This window comes from Poeciliopsis prolifica, unplaced genomic scaffold (assembly GCF_027474105.1).
Source record: "Poeciliopsis prolifica strain line A6 unplaced genomic scaffold, Auburn_PproV2 SCAFFOLD006, whole genome shotgun sequence".
NCBI lineage: Eukaryota > Metazoa > Chordata > Actinopteri > Cyprinodontiformes > Poeciliidae > Poeciliopsis > Poeciliopsis prolifica.
Genome location: NW_026562381.1, coordinates 1554804 through 1573394, shown reverse-complemented (window position 1 = coordinate 1573394; position 18591 = coordinate 1554804).

The window sequence follows — 18591 nt, the reverse complement described above, 5'->3', positions numbered from 1 at the left end:
ATTCCATCCTGTCAAGCCTGTTGGAAATACACTTATCCTATTTTTAACACTCCATGTTGATATTTTTACATGTTTGTGGTCACCATCTTGTAGTGAACTGGAAACATTTATATAATTTTCATTCAGGCGAGAGACCACACACTGATGATGTGGTTGTTTAAGTCTGACATGCAAAATGTCCCCTGCTGACTGTGGGGGCGCTGAGTAAACACACTTGTGCTTGGGATTTGTCCTATAAGATTATAAACCGTGGATGGATTCTCCATCCATCTGTCCGCTCAGTTTACAGTGACATGGATTTTTACTGAAACCATCATTTTAAGGTTCCTGATCAGATTTCTCCTAAATCAAATTTGTTAATCCTAACTGAGCTACAATGCAAAGAGCAAACAAATCTTTGGTCTGGGAATTGACCAAATAGTCTAAAACAAGATCAATCTCTTATTGATTATCTACCAGCAGTTGGCATATAAGGGAAAATATAGGTGTCAATTTGAAACCCCCAAACATCATCTCCAATCCGGTTTCTCTTACATCATAATATGCTGGATCTAGAAATGAACATGTATTGACAAAGTTTAGTGCACATCAATAATAAACACAGCTAATAATGATAGTTTTAAGGAAGTTTACAGCTTCATTTGTAGCTGCACATGATGAACAAAGATGCGGGTCTTCAATCTGGTAAAGAGATGAACTGCTAGCTTAGTTATTTCAAACTATAAACAACCAATGAGGTTTTATTATTTCAAATGAAAGTAATCATACTTACTAGCTTCCATCTGTTTTTATCCTTTTAAATAACTATGTCACGGTTGTTTCCCACTAACATCCACCCTTCAAGAACTTAATTTGGTCAAAGCGGTTATTTTCCCCCTGTGAGCCGCCTGCCCTCCATCCAGCTCGTTTCCAGGCTTCAGTGTGTGTGCGTGCCTCCTAAGCCCCCAGTGCTGCTCAATCTCAGGCACATAATACTCTTTAAAGCAAGCAGGACAACCTGCAGACTCAGCTGTGGTGGGTCATCAAAATGATTCAAAGGGAGCAATCCCATTTAACCCCAAACTCAAAGCAGGTGTTTCTGAGACCCATTTTCAAACGGCCCCCTTCGTCGCCAATCTGCTCCCATCGAAGAACCCAAAGGAACACGAATATTTGTGTTTCTCAAGTTCACCTGTAACGCAGACTGACCGTCAAAAAAAGAGCAGTATGAAATAAAAGTTCAAAATTACAGACATAAACAAGAGGTACCTATTTTTGTACCACAATAATCTTAACATGTTTGAAAAGGAGTTGGAATAAGTAAAAAACTTATGAACTCATTCTGTTTTCAGATGGACCCTCGTTATTAAATCAAACGGGTAAATCTTGATATAGCTTAATTAATTTCCCATTTTATCAGTTTTATATTTTCAAACACACATGTTGCTAAATACAGCTCTGGAAAAACTTAAGAGCCTCATTGAAAACCTCCTGTTGTTCCACCAAATATTGATTTCTGAACTCTTAAAACATTAAAACATTAGTATTGTTGTTTTTAAATTAAGTTAAACTCATTTTCTTTGCATTGTTTGAGCTCTGAAAGCAGTGCATCATTTTTGTCGGCCATTTCTTCCATCCTTAATTTCACACAATCAAATGAACATCGTTTTGTATTCGAGAACCTCGCATTAAACGCACGGAGCGTCATATTTGAATTTTCAGAGAGAGACAAGAAGGAATTAATCATCATATCTTTGAGTGAGTTTTGCGCTACCTGTAGGTGTGCATTACCTCTCCCATGTGTCCCTTTTGCATTCAATCACGTTGGCATTAATTAACGCCAGCCTGATGAATGTAGCTCTCGGCTGAGCGCTGATACTCAGGCGGCGCTGAACGAACTGCCCATGTTACCTGTGGCTCAGCGTCTGCTCCTTTGTGAGCGTGTCACACAGTATCAAGCTCATCAGCCACTCATAATGAGAATGACTACACTGAAGCCTATGCTCTCCTCATCAGCAGTAATACTTTCTATGTACACATGTCGCAGCAATTATACTTTTAAAGCAGGTAATGGCTTTGAGCTTGTGGTGAGCGGCGCAGAGTTCTGTGTGCTGCCCATGTTTTGTGTGGGTGTCGCGCTTTTGTTCTTTCCCTCAATAGGCTTGTATTAACTGAGAAAGCACCTTGTCATTAGGGTGCATGATACGCTCCTTTCATTGGGAGTTGAAAAGCAGCTACATCTCTCTTTTTTCCGTTCACGCTATCACAATAAACATATGGACTGTGGGGAAATGTCACATTTGTAACACCAATTTATATTCATTAAAAGCAAAGATTTTCCTTAGTGATGAATTGTAAGAAAATTATGTGCCTGACGTATTGTCACCATGGGGCTTTGTAGCACCTTCAAAATGAAATCATACCAGCAGCAGAACTCATTTTGCAGAGAGATAGTTTAATTTAGTATGCTGATCATAGATTTAACCAGAGTTTTTACCCTAAATTGAGCCGATTTGGATCCCTGTACACAGGGATACGACTTTGCTTTTGGCTAAGCCTGAATTTATATGCAAAGATGCAAATAAAGAGAGAAATTAAATGAGACTTAAAATATTCTAAGTATTTTTTGTGTATACATAGTTGGGAAATGAAGCACAATGTGCAAAACGTCAAGTTCTGTCACAACTCTGAAGCAGGTGTGTGTCTCCGTTTGTAAACTCTGTAAATATTGGGATGAACAGTATTTAAATAAGTGCTGAATGGTCAATGTCCAACACATGAGTGACACAATTATTAGCTGTATTTATCAGAATCAAGGGTCAGACTTGAAATAATGAGCATATCAGGAAGATTACAATCACTGCAGACAGAGCGTCTGCATAGAGAAGCATGAGATTAAACAATCTGTTTAACTTAAAAGTGCTTTCTTAAAAAATTATCTATCTTCATATTTTTTAAAACCTCTTCCTAAACAGTCCTCTCTCTCCTCTGATTGATTTAAACAAAAATAGCAAGTGCAAGGATTTTGTGACCTTTCCAGACAAAACGCAGCAGTGACTTTGTGTTGTGAAACATAACTTTCACTGACTTCCTTTCATTTAATTTCCTGAACCAGCATTTATAAAAAAAAAAGAGAAGAGTCTCATTGGAGCAAGAAGGCATCCCCCTGTCCTCTGTGACAAATTTCCTATGCTAAAAATTATTGATTATTACTGTATGTGATGTATTACCTCCTGCTTGACATTTCTCCAGGTGAGCTATCTTTCTATAAGGAAAATGTGAGCTTCATTTTTTTTTTTTCACCCCCATCCAGCTAACATTGTGGTCTGGAAGAAAGACGTGCACTACTGATGCAACTCCTGAGCCGCTGATCGAGATCAATAAAAGTAATAAATTACTTAAATCCCCTTTAAGTCAGCCATCCAGGAGACACGGCTGAATCAGTGTAGGTCTGTGGGTTCAGCCGGCTAAAATATCATTAACTGATTCTTTATTTTCCCCCCACAGTCAGCATGAATTAAAGCAGAAAAACTTGAAATAACTAAAACATTACATGACTGAATCTAGGGGAAAAAAAATCTGGGACAGTGAAAAGAGAGATTTCATATTTGTGGTCAGCATGTTTGTGTCCACTCTTCACAAAGTGAATATTTGATTTGTCCTTGCTTTAATTTAGGATGCCAAATCAATATTCTCCAACACTTGAGAGACCGAGGCATCTAAAGTGAATCCCTGCGGCCTCGGGGACTTGACTGAAGTGTGTTGCCCGCTAACACCTCCCGCCGCGTGGGTGTGATAAACTGGCGCGCACTTCCAGACCATCGCACGAGTGGAAACAGTTGGGCACTGCTAGATCCTTGTCGCAAGGGCCAAGTCTTGATGTGTGTGTTATGGCGAGGGCATTAACATTTTCTAATAAACACCTTGAGGAGCTGGTGACAGCAGAAGGCATCCTACTTGATCCGCTCTGTCCCCAGGTTCGTGGAAACAGCAGCTGGAATCACCCAGACACGAGCTGTAAAGCCCTGCTGGCATGTGTCGCCTGCACAAACGCACCCGGCTGGGAACACACACTTCATTACATGCAAGCTCTCCAGTCGATGCATGAAGCCTTTAAATGTACGATGCCTGATTCTCCACCTTTGGGCTACAACATGGTATCAGTTGTTTGAGAAGCAGAGCAATTAATCAAACTGCTGCAAATTATCACATGCTGTGTGTGAGTGTTTTTTTAAGAATGGCTGAGGAATCATACGGAAATTAAAAATGCAGCCATGCATGATTATACTTTGCTTTCAAAGAAAAGCAAATGAAACACCTTAATTCCAACTTTTAAACACAAATAAGGTTTAATTGCTTATCTTCACAGCATCTTTCATGTGCCATTTATTATAATCTCCTATGGCATCCACAGATATTTAAACGATGAATGTCTTTAAGTGGATCTGTGGTTATTGTTGCTTTGATTGCTACATATTATGTAACCCTTCTATGTTTGTCTCAGGCCCGTTGTTTGACATCATGACAGACACATTCAGATTCACTGAATAATTGGAATTTATTAAAATAAATTAAAGAGTAAAGACGGTGGTTAACTTCAGTCCAGCTTCTTTCCCCCAATACATTAAATAAAATATAATAAATAACCCCAAGCTAACGATAAAGAAATAGCTCCTAGTGAGCAGTTAATAGCAGCAGTTAATATTTCGGAAATTAAACGTGACTAAAATGGACAACATTGATAATAACAGTTAAAAAACATAAAGAAAACATAGAAAATTTACTCATGAAACACTTTATTATCAAATGCATCTAAAATACTTGTAAAGAAAACAAAGAGCTAATAATAACAATAATAATAATAACAATAATAATAACAATAATAATAACAGTAATAATAACAATAATAATAATAACAATAATAATAATAACAATAATAATGATAATATGTACCACAGTTGCCAACGGCAACAGAAAAAGGGGGCGGGGCAGTCAGTTACCGGTTACCATGGTAAACAAAACACTGAGTGACATCACTATTTAATTAATTTAGTTTTTTCTATGCTTGCTGTGATTGATCTGGCAGGGTTGAGCTCAGTGCTCTAAATAAGTGAAAATAAGTGAAAAATTAAATTCAATACTAGACGTTTCACAATATACCTCATATAAATTATTTCACTTTGCAGTTTAGGAAATTGATGACACTTTAAAGTAGTCCATAATAATAAATAACTATTTAATTAGTGATTAAATGTGTCCAGCTAAAAAGAGAAGCTGGAGGGTTTCTGTATTTCATGTTTTCTCCTACATATTATGATGTTTAAGTCATTTAAGTGCCCAAAGGTCTGTATTATCATTATTATTATTGTTTTCATTTTTATTTTTTTATATGCTTTGTTTCTCAGATTTCTTGCTCTTAACTTTTGGTTTTTGTATGTATTAATTTTCAGCTCTTAGTGGCTGTAGATACGACTGTATAACTTAGTTCCTGAAAATAGTTTTTCTTTCTACTTGTTTTCCTGCTGTTTCTATGTTGTCTTGAATTGAACATTGATCCTTTCTTATATTGTGTTGTGCCTCTGCTTTGTGCAAATTCTTAATTTTTTCTTCCTTGTTTTCCACATTCTCAGTATATTCTACCAGCCATTTCTCCTGTTTCTCCTAAGGAACATTTTATTTTTTTTTATTTGTTTTTATCTTGTCTTCCTCCGCTCAATTTCAATTATTTACCTTCTCACAACCACGCCCTGTTTCTAAGAAAACATCTACTTTTTGATTACCATTCAACTCTTTCACTTTAAAGAGGATGTTTCATGCAAGCTTCACATTTTGCATGGTTTTTATACTTCATCTGGGTCTCAGCTACTTATAAAAAGAGCCCAAGCGCTTAAAAAATACACTCAGGCAATTTTTGGCAACGAGGTAATGCTCTGGAAAACGAGCCATTTCAAAATCCTTGAAAGTTGACCAACTGGAGCTCAGGAAGCAAAAGAAAACTATCAACATCTGTCCAATGTCTCTTCTCCAAAACAGCTGATTCAAAGGGTCCAATACCTCATAAGCCTGTCAGACATCTGCAGAGGGATGCTAAGCTAATGAACCATCGTTTAGTTTAGGTGTGTTGACCCAGGGAATAACTCCAGTTCAATCGAGCCTGATCTGTTCATATCAATTGTGATAAATAATTTGCAGGAGTTGTCTAATTTTTGTATAAACTTTTAAAAGTTTTGTTTCCCCAACACTTTGGTAAACATTGCGTTTACTATTTACTCTATTGTTTCATCCCCAAACGTCTCGCTGAGCTTCAGCAGCATGGTCGCTAAGATCTGAACCAGACCTGAACCGTCTGAAGGTGATTTCGATTTGACATATTGTGCAACTGCCGAAACACCTCAACATGCAACGGCTGGGCAGATCAACAACCCCGTGCCACAGGGCTGCCCTCAGGCCGTTCGCTCAGCTGTTGTGCTGAGATTCCCATGTCAGCTAAGCTAACAGCTGCAGATCAAGAGATTTCAGATCTCATCGGGTCACTAAAAGTCGACAGGATGAGATCTGGACTCAGCTTAGAACTTATGTCTCCAAGTTTTTTCAAGTTTTTTTTTTTTTGGACTTATATGAATCTGTTAAATATTATATATCAAAATTAGGCCACAAGACATTTCTTTAAACTCTAGAGAGACTTTCAATCAGTTTGGATATTTTTAATTTCTGATACATAAAGTTTATCATTTTGTAAGAGATTGTAGAATCAGTGGCTGTAATTTTATTTTGTCATTTCTGTGATTAACAAAGGTGCATCTCCATAACTAATATTAAAATTTTACTTCAGTAAATCAATTTACTAAATGAAAAACATTATATATTAATTACAAATACTGAGTATTTCTAGGCCTTTGTTTGTGCCAATTATAATTTCATTTGCTGTAACATTTAAGATTACAGTATTACATATGACTAATAAAAACATTTTAATACAGATATGTGTGCTTAATGAAAAGATGAGTCTCAGCCTAAAGGTTATTTTTGAAAGGTATTTTGAATGTGAAAAACAAACCTCATGAGAATATATATTCCAACTTACTGAGATGTTCTGGTATTTATTAAAATGCATTTTACTTTTTAATTATTTGAGGATCCCGCTTCGTTAAACGCACGAATCATTTCCAGGTTTGGGTAAAAGATATATTCTTCAGCAAGGAATTTGGTAGATTTCTAACAGATTTGAGTGTTGATAATATCTATGTGAATTAAAAATGAAATGTGCTGTAGATTTCGACCTGTTTATTGTGACTCATCTCAAACCTCGAGAGGCTCCTGAGTCGGTCCTGGAAAATGAGGATGCGATATACCCGGGGTGATCCGACTGCAATGAATGGATGAAAGGGTTGACACACAGTTCAAGGAAGAGGGTCAGCAAATGAATATGAATTGGCATTCTCCATTTGTGTTCACCAGGCTGGAATTACTGCTTTTCATTACCAGTGGCTTATAGGCGGCTGTTTGGCTGCCGTCTGGGGTCACAATAAAATGATGTGTTTGCCAAAGGCAGAGAGGCTGGGTCACAAGGGACTAAATGGCCCAGTTATGAAGAGCAGAGCTTATTTCCTGCTTTGAATCAGGCCCTACCTTCATCTGGACTCAAATGCACAAAGTGGAGAATATCTGGAAGGAATATGGAGGAGTGGTTGTCTTTCTTTAGCCTGAAACGCTGGATTTAACGCACTCTATACTGCCTTCATTTGTATATGTATACAAAATGTACATCTTAAGGGTATTATTGATCAGATCCTCCACTGCTGGAAACACTGAGTATAATATAAAGCCGTCACCATATGCCTGTGTTTAAAGTCCCCGTCTGAGCACATAAGCTTGAAATGAGCAAGGGATTATCCTTACAGTGGGGAATTGTTACCACTGCTTTTGGATGCTTTTAATCATCCAGTGAATAGGGCTGTGGATTATATCACTGTTATCCAGGGAAGAGTTAAAATGAATTGCACTGTTTTAACAGATTTTCTCGATGTGATGGATTTTAAGCAGGGTGGGCTTTGACTGAATGGCAATCTCCTATTCCCTAAATGAACAACAACATTTGGGAATATGAGTCAGTTCATGCTCTTGTTGTTGAAAACAAGATAATTTGTCACATGTATATATACTGCCATTATCATACTATATAAAGGCTTTTTCTTGATTCTGTAACTCTGTCAACCAAATTTATATTGGCAAACATTAAGACTTCTGAAAGTGTCTGTCTGTCTTGATGTGCAGAAAGTTGTAAGTTAAATGTTGATTCATGTGGTTTTGGTGTTTGTGGTTGTTTTGCACAGACTGAAGACTCTCCTGACGATATTATTCAATTCAAAGTAAAAATACCTTATTGATCCCAAAGTATCTTCAAAGAGTCATTATTGATGGTGATGCTGTTTGCAGAAGCATCTCCAGTAGCTGTCAGTCTCCCAACAAATCTGAAGAGGCCTCTGACTGAAGATTGTTGCTCAAATGCGTTTTGAGCATCAGATTTCGCTCACAGTCCATATGGAGGAGCATAGAGGGCTGTTGCGGTGCGTTTGGAGAGCCGAGGGCGGCGTGATTTGAACCGTTTTGGTGCATCAAAAGCGTCCAACAGAAAACAACGACTAGAGCTGATGCGTCCTTGATCCACCTGTAAACCAGACGCGTGGAACGCTAGGTTTAGAGCAAGAGGTCAAGCGTCTGCATTCAAAGTTGAACTTGAAGCATCGGATGCGTTTTTGACGGATGTAACCCGTTTGGTGTGAACGGCTCAGTTTCTAGCGGAGACAACATTTTAAAGTAACATCCTAAATTACACCAATAATAGTAAACAAAGCACTGCTAATCTACCTCATTATAAAACAATGTATGAAATATTAACAGCAGCATAGCTTTCATTGTCTGCAGAAAGCTATGCTAAAGCTGGGTAGGTAATAGGTTCATCTATCTGAAGATGTTTGTTTAAATTTATTCCACAAATCCCCATAGATAATATTTCTTAAAGATGTTTTGCGCTGTTGGTTGTGTAAATATGCCTCCATTTTCACCATTTAAGGAAATGGCAGATGCTGTCTTGTATTTTGTGGGCGGACGAAGCCTAATTGTCCTTTATAGTTTGGTAGCAAAACATCAGTTCTCTTTGTTCTGCTGCACAGTGTTCTGCTGCGCGGGATCAGAGCAAAGTCAAAATTGGATGAAGACAACAGAATGCATCAAAGGTAAGGCACTGATCAAAGGCTTTTAGAAATAATTGTGCGAATGTTTTTTTTTATGTACGAGTTAACTTCACAATGCAATAGAAAACCTAAAATCTAAAGTTCGGCATGATATTACCTCTAAAATACACCATAATTGGCAGTTTAAAACAACAATCTGCTACAATGGGAGACAAACTGTTGTTGAATACTGACTGGGACAGAAATGCCCACATCTTTCTGGATGCTCCTCATCTTCTTTCCCTCTCATTTATAATCCATTTTAACCAACATTTGAACCCCTGGATGACAACAATGGCTCATGTTCACCATTTTAAAAAAGCTAAAGACCACTTATGTGTTGCACCCAGGCTCCATCGTTGGACGTCTTCCTGCCACTATTTTACATAGCCAGTGATGTGGCATCTTTTATGTAAGAATAAAATTTTTGAAGAAGTTCTTTCTGAATTTCAGTGTTACTCTCATGTGGGACTTTCTGTTTAAAATACATGGAAATGCTTCAGATGAACAGAATCGACTAATGAGAGAACTTCACATGTAGTCAATCCTCCATTACACCCCTAAACATCTGACTCCTCCGTCCCTTTTTCACAAAGAATGCTGTTTTTACTGCAGCAACCTGTTCAGAAACGAGAGGTTTTCTGATTCCTGCATTTTCACAGCAGGAATCAGAGCCTGAAGTTGTAGGTAAGAGGTACGTACCATTTAAAACGGGTAGAAATGCATCCTGAAAACACTAGTACTTTGTAGGTCGGACATCTTGGACTCACCTTGAGGTGGAAGTGAAGTTTTACAGAGGGAGGATGCTAAATATCCATCCATCCATTGTCCCTACTGGGTTTGGGAGAGAAGATGCCAAATATTTACTCACTATATTGTTTCAGTCATTTTCCACTTTGTACTCTTCTGCATTTCATATTTTATGTTTATTTTAATTCACGTGACAGGAGTTCTGTCACGTGAATTAAATTAAATTATTTAATTAAAGAAGCCAAGGACTTCCTTGTAACAGAGATAGACAGAGATAGACTTGCTCACCAGGATTGTTAAAAACTCGTTGACTTTAAATTCTCGCATCATTTAATATTCAATGATGCGAGTTACTGAAGTTAGAAGTGATGTTAATGTAGTTTAGCTGTTTAACTGCTATGAGATTGCTAGAGATTATGTTTTCAGATTGCCAATTGTAATCCAGGTCAGAGCTCTGCCTGTTCATTTGGATCGGCTCAGTTTCTTTAAACTCTAAAGGCTTGAAGTGGCAGTCGGTGGCTTTTGAGCCACAACCTCTATGAAATATGCTGGATTTTATTATATTTTAAAAATCTATTCTGTTGGGCAGAGACCTGTGTCCCCAGATTAATGCTGCACTCTGAGCTGGAGAAGAAATGACTCTATATCTATACATAAAGTTTAAAATGTGAAGAAAAAGTAACAAAATCCTTCTTGGAAAAAATTAAAATCCAACATTTAGCAAAAGTTATGTAGGTAATCATTTTCTCAACTCTAATTGATGTAAAACAGGAAAAGTTTAGCCTGATTTCATGCCAAACTATAAGATAACCATGAATATCTCTGGTGTTTGGTTTTTCTTGCAGCAGACTTTTTAACTGTCACTGAAAAGTGAGTCGGTAGCTCAGAAAGAAACTTTTGTCGGTCACCTCTGTTTCTTGATCAGTTGCTGTCATGTCAGAATAAGAAGTCAATTAATCAGAGACAAATGGCGTATTAATCTTTGTCTTCATTAAGCTCCCCAGACTGCAGGACATGTCTTGGTCGGGATATTAAACGCATCTCAGTATGTGAGACATAAGCATGACACAGATAGCTGACCACCCACTGCAAAGCATGAAAACACTGTCATCAATCTTATTTCTTCTTCCGTACAGAGACTGGGTTTAAATTATTAACGTCAGGACATGACAGAACCCAACAGAAAGGATCTCCACTCTGATTCCTGTAGAGATGCAAGTTTAAGAGGTCGACATGTTCATTTATGTCACATGAAAACAGTTGTTACTGTTTGTGTACCAGAAATAACAGCCAGATACCTTAAAGCTCTGAAATTCAACAAAAGAACCTGCTGTCTGTTTACTTATATCTAGTCAAAGATAGAGCAAAGAAATCTGCTGCAGGAATCTATCTGGTTGCATTCATTTGATCTCTCCTGACATGTTTCTCCTCCCATCCATGGAGGGTGAGAGCAGAAACTATTGTCAAGTTCTGCCTGAAGAGCAGTAGGTGGTACTTTATGGATTTACAGACAATCTCACGTTGCAAACAATGAGTTTCAGGTTTTCTGTTTACCACATGCTAACACAAGATGTCCATGTTTTCCATTTTATTTATGAAAAAAAAAACTCTGCGCCTTCTTTTCAGGGCTTTAAAATATTTTTTGTCACATCATTTGACTTGAAAATGAGTGCTTTTGCATCCACCAACCTGGATTTTAAATGTTTTGTTTGGCATTGACTTTATTTTAAATACTGTTTAATGGTTTCAAGATTCATATACCTTGAATTTTCACATACTGCCACATTGCAAAAACAGTTTAGCATGTTTTATTGGAATTTTCTGTAAAAGAGCAACACAAAGTATTTTATCTAGTATCAATTTTTTATTTTGTACAAATAAAATATATAAAACAAGGTATGCATTATCCAGGCTAAACCTTCTGTAATTACAGCTTCAAACCCATTTGCAGTGTTGTATTCATAATTTCCTAAGGACAGTATATTTGGAGATATTCTGTCCTTAGGACAGGAGGTGTCTCAAGTATCTGTGGACCCTAAATTCCTGTCATGAATGGTGGAGTAAGTGGTGGTGAGGCAGAGACCCAGGGTAAGGTGAATGGAGACGATTTAATGACAAACAGTCCAGGACAACAGTCAACAAACAAGTCTGCGGCCAGGCAGCACGGCTGAGCGGAAGCCAGGGCTCACACCGGTAGTAACTGGAAAACACTAACGACGACAAGTAACGACCAGGACCCGATGAGGAACAAAGGACACAGGTGGGATTAAATGCACTGAGGGTAATCAAGGCAACAAGACACACCTGGGAGCAATCAAGGGGAAGACAGGACAACGAGGAGAGCAGAGACAACAGGAAATCAAAAGTAAACACCGAAAAAACACAGAACACAACACGCCCATAAAAATGTTGCAAACTGGATTTTGCTCAGCCTGGTTTGCAAAATAACTCCAACTCAGTCAGATTGCATTGGGACCGTTCATGAACATCAACTGATTTCACAGGGACAGAACCTAAAGAATCCTCAGTGTCTTCATCCATATTTGTTCCTTTGTTTTTTTTACAGCCAAACAAATAAAAACTGAGCCTGCTCCCTATTTCCACTCCCCAAAAACCTCCATAAATTCAGACAAGAGAAACAAATGGTAAACAGGAGAAAGGGGAGAAAGCAAAACCTTGTTATGCGTGTTTCACAGCCCACAAAATGACTTGTGAATGGCTCAATATCCTGTTGAAATGCAGCCACTGAAGAGGGAGCCTCGATGTGAAGTTGTCCAAAGAAGCAGCATTTAATGAGAACAGAACTCTGTAGGTGATCAATACGGTATATCAATTCAAACTTTTAATGGAGGGTGCACACCAGGCTCCCGTTCCATAAATCCACACATGCAGGGTTTTCAAACAAGATGCAGTGTGATCATAACCCTGCAATATGAGTTTATTTCTACTGTTAATAAGCCTTCCTAAAATAAAATCAGTGGGATGTAATGTTTGCTTAAAAACACCGGTTATTATTTTCTGAGAGTCCTACTCAGAACGAGTCAGCAGAACGAATGTGACAGAAGTTGTTGGGAAATGCGAGCTTTGAGAGCTGTCAGTCAGAGCCCAGGGTGACAGCAGGGATGTAGTTGGAAGGAGAAGGTCGCTGAGCGATGTCTGCAGCTCTGAGTCTAAGGTCAACACTCAACTCAGTGCCCCCTCCTCCCATTTTCCATGAGAGCTCCCCATGCAAGCCGGCAGGCCAACCGTGTCCCCACTGACTGCTGTGATCTGTGGCCAAGTAGCGTTTCCCTCTGCCCGATCAGACCCTGCTCTTCTTGTTCACCGGCCAACTGGCCTTCATCCCTGCGAGCTGGGGCCAGCGCTCCTCCTGGTTCCGTATGTTATGAGGGTTTTTTTAGGCCTGTGATGGATGCCAGCCGTCCCTGGGCGCCCTGCGAAGCTGCTCCAGAGAGGGGGATTAAACAGATTTCTCCTTTTTTTTCAGAAAAGGGGATGGATGAGTGTAATCACCTATAATCTCAAATTCTAGGCCTCTTGATAATGAACCAGTGGCTGTTTTGGCCATTTGGCTCGCCTTCCTCCAGCCGCCTACTTAAAAGCATGAAATCGGCCTGTCGTAGCAGAATGGACCTCCTGCAGGGGAAACGACGTGGAAGGAGATGCAAACGTGTCTTCTTAGCTATATGTCTTTGTTGACGGGGAAACAAACCGAAGTCACTCTGACCTGCGAGACTTTCACTTCCAGCTGAAAAAGAAACTCATAGGAAGTTAAGCTCTTGCACTGCTTGTGATGTGGGGGATAAAACAGCAGACTGGGACATGCTCTCTAATCTTATGAAAACTAAGAAGTGGAGCAACGTTTTGATTTGAAGAGCTGAGATAAAAAACTTAAGAGGGATACACAAACTGTAAATTAATCTTACTGACATGTTACTGAGAAATAATTGAATATTAAATAAAGTAAACCAAGATTTAAAAGAAAGGCCTTGAATAAGTAGATTTAGGGGTTTTCAAGATACCAATACCAATAAAAGATTTTCACACATTGTAACTTCAGTTACAACATTCTCCATTAAAGCTGCAGTATGTAATTTTTATTAAAAATGTATTTTTTTACTTATTTGTTAAAACTGTCACAACGTCATCAGAGTATAACATCAGACAAATAAAATGTGAAAAAGTAATGCTCCTCTGCCTTCTCCCAATCAAGCAATCAGAGCCAAGAGGAGCTTCTTAACGCTGTCAATCATCCCTGTGTACACGCAATGTGATAACTTTCTCTTATCACTAACTAGCCTGAATATTCTCAACAAACTCCTGTGTGACAAACCATAGTTGTAGCTCAGCAGCCACACAAAATCCCACCACACTTTTCAGATATTTATTTGTAAAACATTTAGAGGCCAAATGTAATTTTCCTTCCTCTTTACATTTCTGCTGTACTTTGTGTTGCTCCATAGCATCAAATCCAAACAAAATACATTGATGTTTGTTTATGCAACATGCTAGAATGAGAGAAATGTCAATGGAAACAAAATATTTTATGTGAGTTGCTCATTTTTCTCCAAAACTACATAATTAAACAAATGTGTTGCTGTGTTACCAGCTCTCTGAGTATAGTACCGGAAGCAAACAATACACGTGTGTACATATTTACAGTATACAGGATGTGCTGTAGTAAATCAAATGTTGAAGTGACAACTTTCCTTTGTCATAATACTTTGTTCCTGGAAGAAAGACAAAGATAGTGTGAGTGCTGGAGTTGAATTAGAGACTTTCATACTGTCACGGATATCGATACTGCCAGACGGCAGTGCACCAGAGGTGCGCTTGAAAATAAAATTCATGAAAAGGAGAATAGCAGAGAGAAGAGGTGTGAAAATTAAATGTCATTTCTTGACAGGAAAGTCTGAGAATTAATCTGGCAGTGAAGTGTGACAATGTTGTTTGGTGACAAGGCAGGAGAAGACAATTGTCAACACTTCTTCCCTCCCAACGACTGCTGGCACCCAAAGAAGTGGGCGCAAAGCTAAGAGATGTGGCAGAGCAGGAGACAGAGGAGAGAGGGGGAGAGGGCTGAGTGTCTGCAGAACGGTGCGGCTGAGTGTGTGTAGACGTGAATATTAAGGTAAGAGCCGGTGAGTGTCTTTGAAAGATAAATATAAGAGGCTGGTATGATAATATTTGCTGTGGATTGTGCATGAAGCTTGCTGTGTTTACAGGCATTTCCTCTTACAGTTTAAAAACATGCCTGTCTGGTGGCATCAAGGATACAAAATCTTTAATAGAACATTCTTGAATACATTTTTGGGGCTTTCAACAACGAGACCTGGGATTCCCAGGCAGCCTGGAAAAGTAATGAGTTTTATTATAAACACTTTGGATGAGTTTGGAATAAGAAATCAGCACATAGAAAAAATAATTGCACTGTAAAAACACAAAACCTTACCAAGTATGCTTGAAATAACGCAAAACTAGCTTGCAAGTAATTTTACAGCAAGATAAAGGATTTGTAAATATTCATTAAAAATAACTAGTTGAAATGATATACCAGTGGAGCTATACTTTTCTTTTAATCAATATTAAAGTATTATTGACCTAAAACAAGCTCCTTTATCTTGCAGAAGTTATGTTTACCAAAATATTTGTAAGGTTTTTGTGTGTTTCCAAACCATCAGCTGTAACAGAGCTGCAGCTGTTGGCTGCTGCCTCACACCTGAGAGCCATTACCTCATCAGCTCACCTGCTTAAATCACCTGGGCAGACGCTCGTTCATCTCTGGATCATGAATCAGAGCACTAATCCAGAACCTGCTGTCTTAAAGAATCCTGAGATTAAAATTCACACCTAATGATGTCATTTCTAAGAAAATTCAATTTACTTCCTTGTTTTATGTTGGTTTTGTCACCAGACCAAACAAGTTTGAGCCAGCATGCAACCGCCGTGAACTGCTGATAATTTAACACCAATATTAATGCCCAATACATGATTTAGTAAAATCACAAAATTAAAAATAATCACAAGGATGTATATGAGCCGCCTTTAATTGTCCTGCTTCAATTAATTTAAATTGGCATATTTTCTTCATCACGACACTTAAACACTCGGTTTTGTAATCAGAAAATTTCCATCAACGCCCCACTGAGGATATAGTTTGTTTTTTTTGCAGTTATTTGGTCAACACTCGTTATATTTCGTTCACACTGACGTTTCAAGCTGAACACGTGAAGTTTGAAGTCAAATGCTTTTTCTTTGGACTTGCGTTTGACGACTGTTATCCGTTGCCGGTTTCTTTGTACAATGGTGGGAGACGTTGAAAGAGTGGCACCAAAATATTACGTAGTGAAGCCTCAGACGTCTTTACGGAACATTTTGTGTTCAGTTTGTGATCACTTCATACTTCATAAAGTAGCAATCAGACCATGGTGGCTCCATATGTTAACTTGTCACTTGGTCCTCACGTATCAGGGGTCGGATTGTTTCTTCAAAACGAAGATTTATGAAACGGACTAATGCATCATCAGATAGAAATTATTTTTAACCCAAGTTTTGAATCATGACGACAGCAATTGTAGCAAATGAGTCAAAAAATGAAGAAAGCATTTTATTACGCTTTGGCCACAGTTTAGTTTTTTTGTTTGACTCTTCATAGAGATTTTTGAATGCTAATGACTCTATTTTTGGTCATTGCATGGATAAACAAGAAAATATGCCATGAAATAACATAGTGCATTAAAATGGAAATAAGTCAAAAGAAAATTCCAGCATTTAAATTACATTTTGCATTAAACTCTCTCTGGAGTCGGAGGTTATTTGATATTTCAACTGTTGTTGCAATGCTTTTACTTGCTGGTCGTAGCAAAATATTTGCATACAGACAAAGTGACAAAACAACAGTTGTTGTGATCTTATCTTTGACAAGAAACAGGTAGGATTATTTCCCATCATTTCAGTTCAAAGCACTTTAATTTCTTTTAGTATTTTTTATTTATTCACCTATTTTCCATATCTGCTGTTTCCCCCTTGTTCTGAGTTGTGAGGCCTGGAAACCTGTCAGAGCTTGAGAAGCAGGACACACCTTGGTTAGAGAAACGGTTTATCATATAGACACACAAAACAAAGAGAAAGATGCACACACACGTGTTTGCCTGGCTATTTTTGTGGGGACTTTCCATTGACATCCATTCATTTCTGCAGTCTAAACCTAAACCATTGCATCCCTAACCCTAACCAAAACTCAATTCACACCTTAATCCTAAATCTAACCTCTGACCCTAATGTGTCTGGAAAATGGCCCCCACCAGGTATTACAAACACACACATTTACACCCAGGTAGAATTTAGAGTCACCAAATATTGTTTAAGCAATCAGAATATGTGCAAAACCAGCTGGGTTTCGCACGTTTGAAATGATCAGAAACTTTGTTTCAACGCTGAGGAGCATAAAGACTAAATGCTGCTGCTGCTTTTTCATTTTATTTGCAGCAAAGCCAAGAAATAATACAACAAAACCAGTCCGTTCTTGGTGTTGGCGATTAAACTTGAGAAAACTTGACTTATTCCTCCCTTAATCATTATAGACGCACTTACTTACTGGCTGTAAGAAATATAAAGTTGTGAGATCAGCTTATGCAGGTTAAGAATTGTAGCTGTAAAATAAGCGAGGGCGAACGGCTGCAATAGTTATGGTTTCCTGAGATTTATTCTGGAGAATCAAACATGGCGGTTTTTGAGCTGAAAGCCTCATCTTATGCGTTGTCACCGCCGCCGTTCCCTGCTTGCATGGCACATTGAGGAACACACGCTTCTGCTTATGAAAGTGATGCAAATGTGAAACCTTGAGACGGATGTCAGTACATCTGATGCGTCTCATGATCATGTAGCGAGTGTCTCGTTGATCAAAGTCCCCAGTAAGCAGCTAGTTTCCCCATAATGGCCTTATTCGATTACAATGTGTAAAGTACTCCATTAGTCTCTCTGTTCATGAATCATTAAGTGCCGGCTATGATCAGCCGGCTTCATGATGAACTGCAGATTGAGGAAATGGAAACTGCTGCAGCTGCTGGAGGTCATAGGTAGATATAATATTCTCAAAGGCTAAATGAACAATTGCATATTAAGGTAGTCTTTAACATGAAGAATAAGGAACTATTTAACCGTACAGAAAATTCATATCAAAACAAAGCAATTTAAGTCAGTTTATTGCATTTTAAATGAAGAAAATCTCCCGGGACGAAGATGAACACAGAAAAACAAATTAAGTTTGTCAAACCTCTCTATTTACTTTAGTGTCATGCCTTCGCAGTGTTCCTGCATTCATGCAGAGCAAATACAGAGCAGTTGCATATTTGTTCAATACAAATCAAAAATTGCCTCAAGACAACATGACAGATAATATTTCTCAGTTATGTGCACATTTATTTTCTTCCTTACCCAAAGCCCCTTCCTTTCCACTATGACTCACAAGCCTGTCTCCGCTTTGCTAACGAGAGGGCCGAAAAGATCCAAGAATAAAGAGGAGCAGAGTCACAAACCGACTCAGTTGATAAATCAGAGTTTAAGAAAGGTTGCACAAAAGACAGAGAGGAGGTGAAGAAGTTGAAAAGAGGGTAAAAAGAAGGTGGTA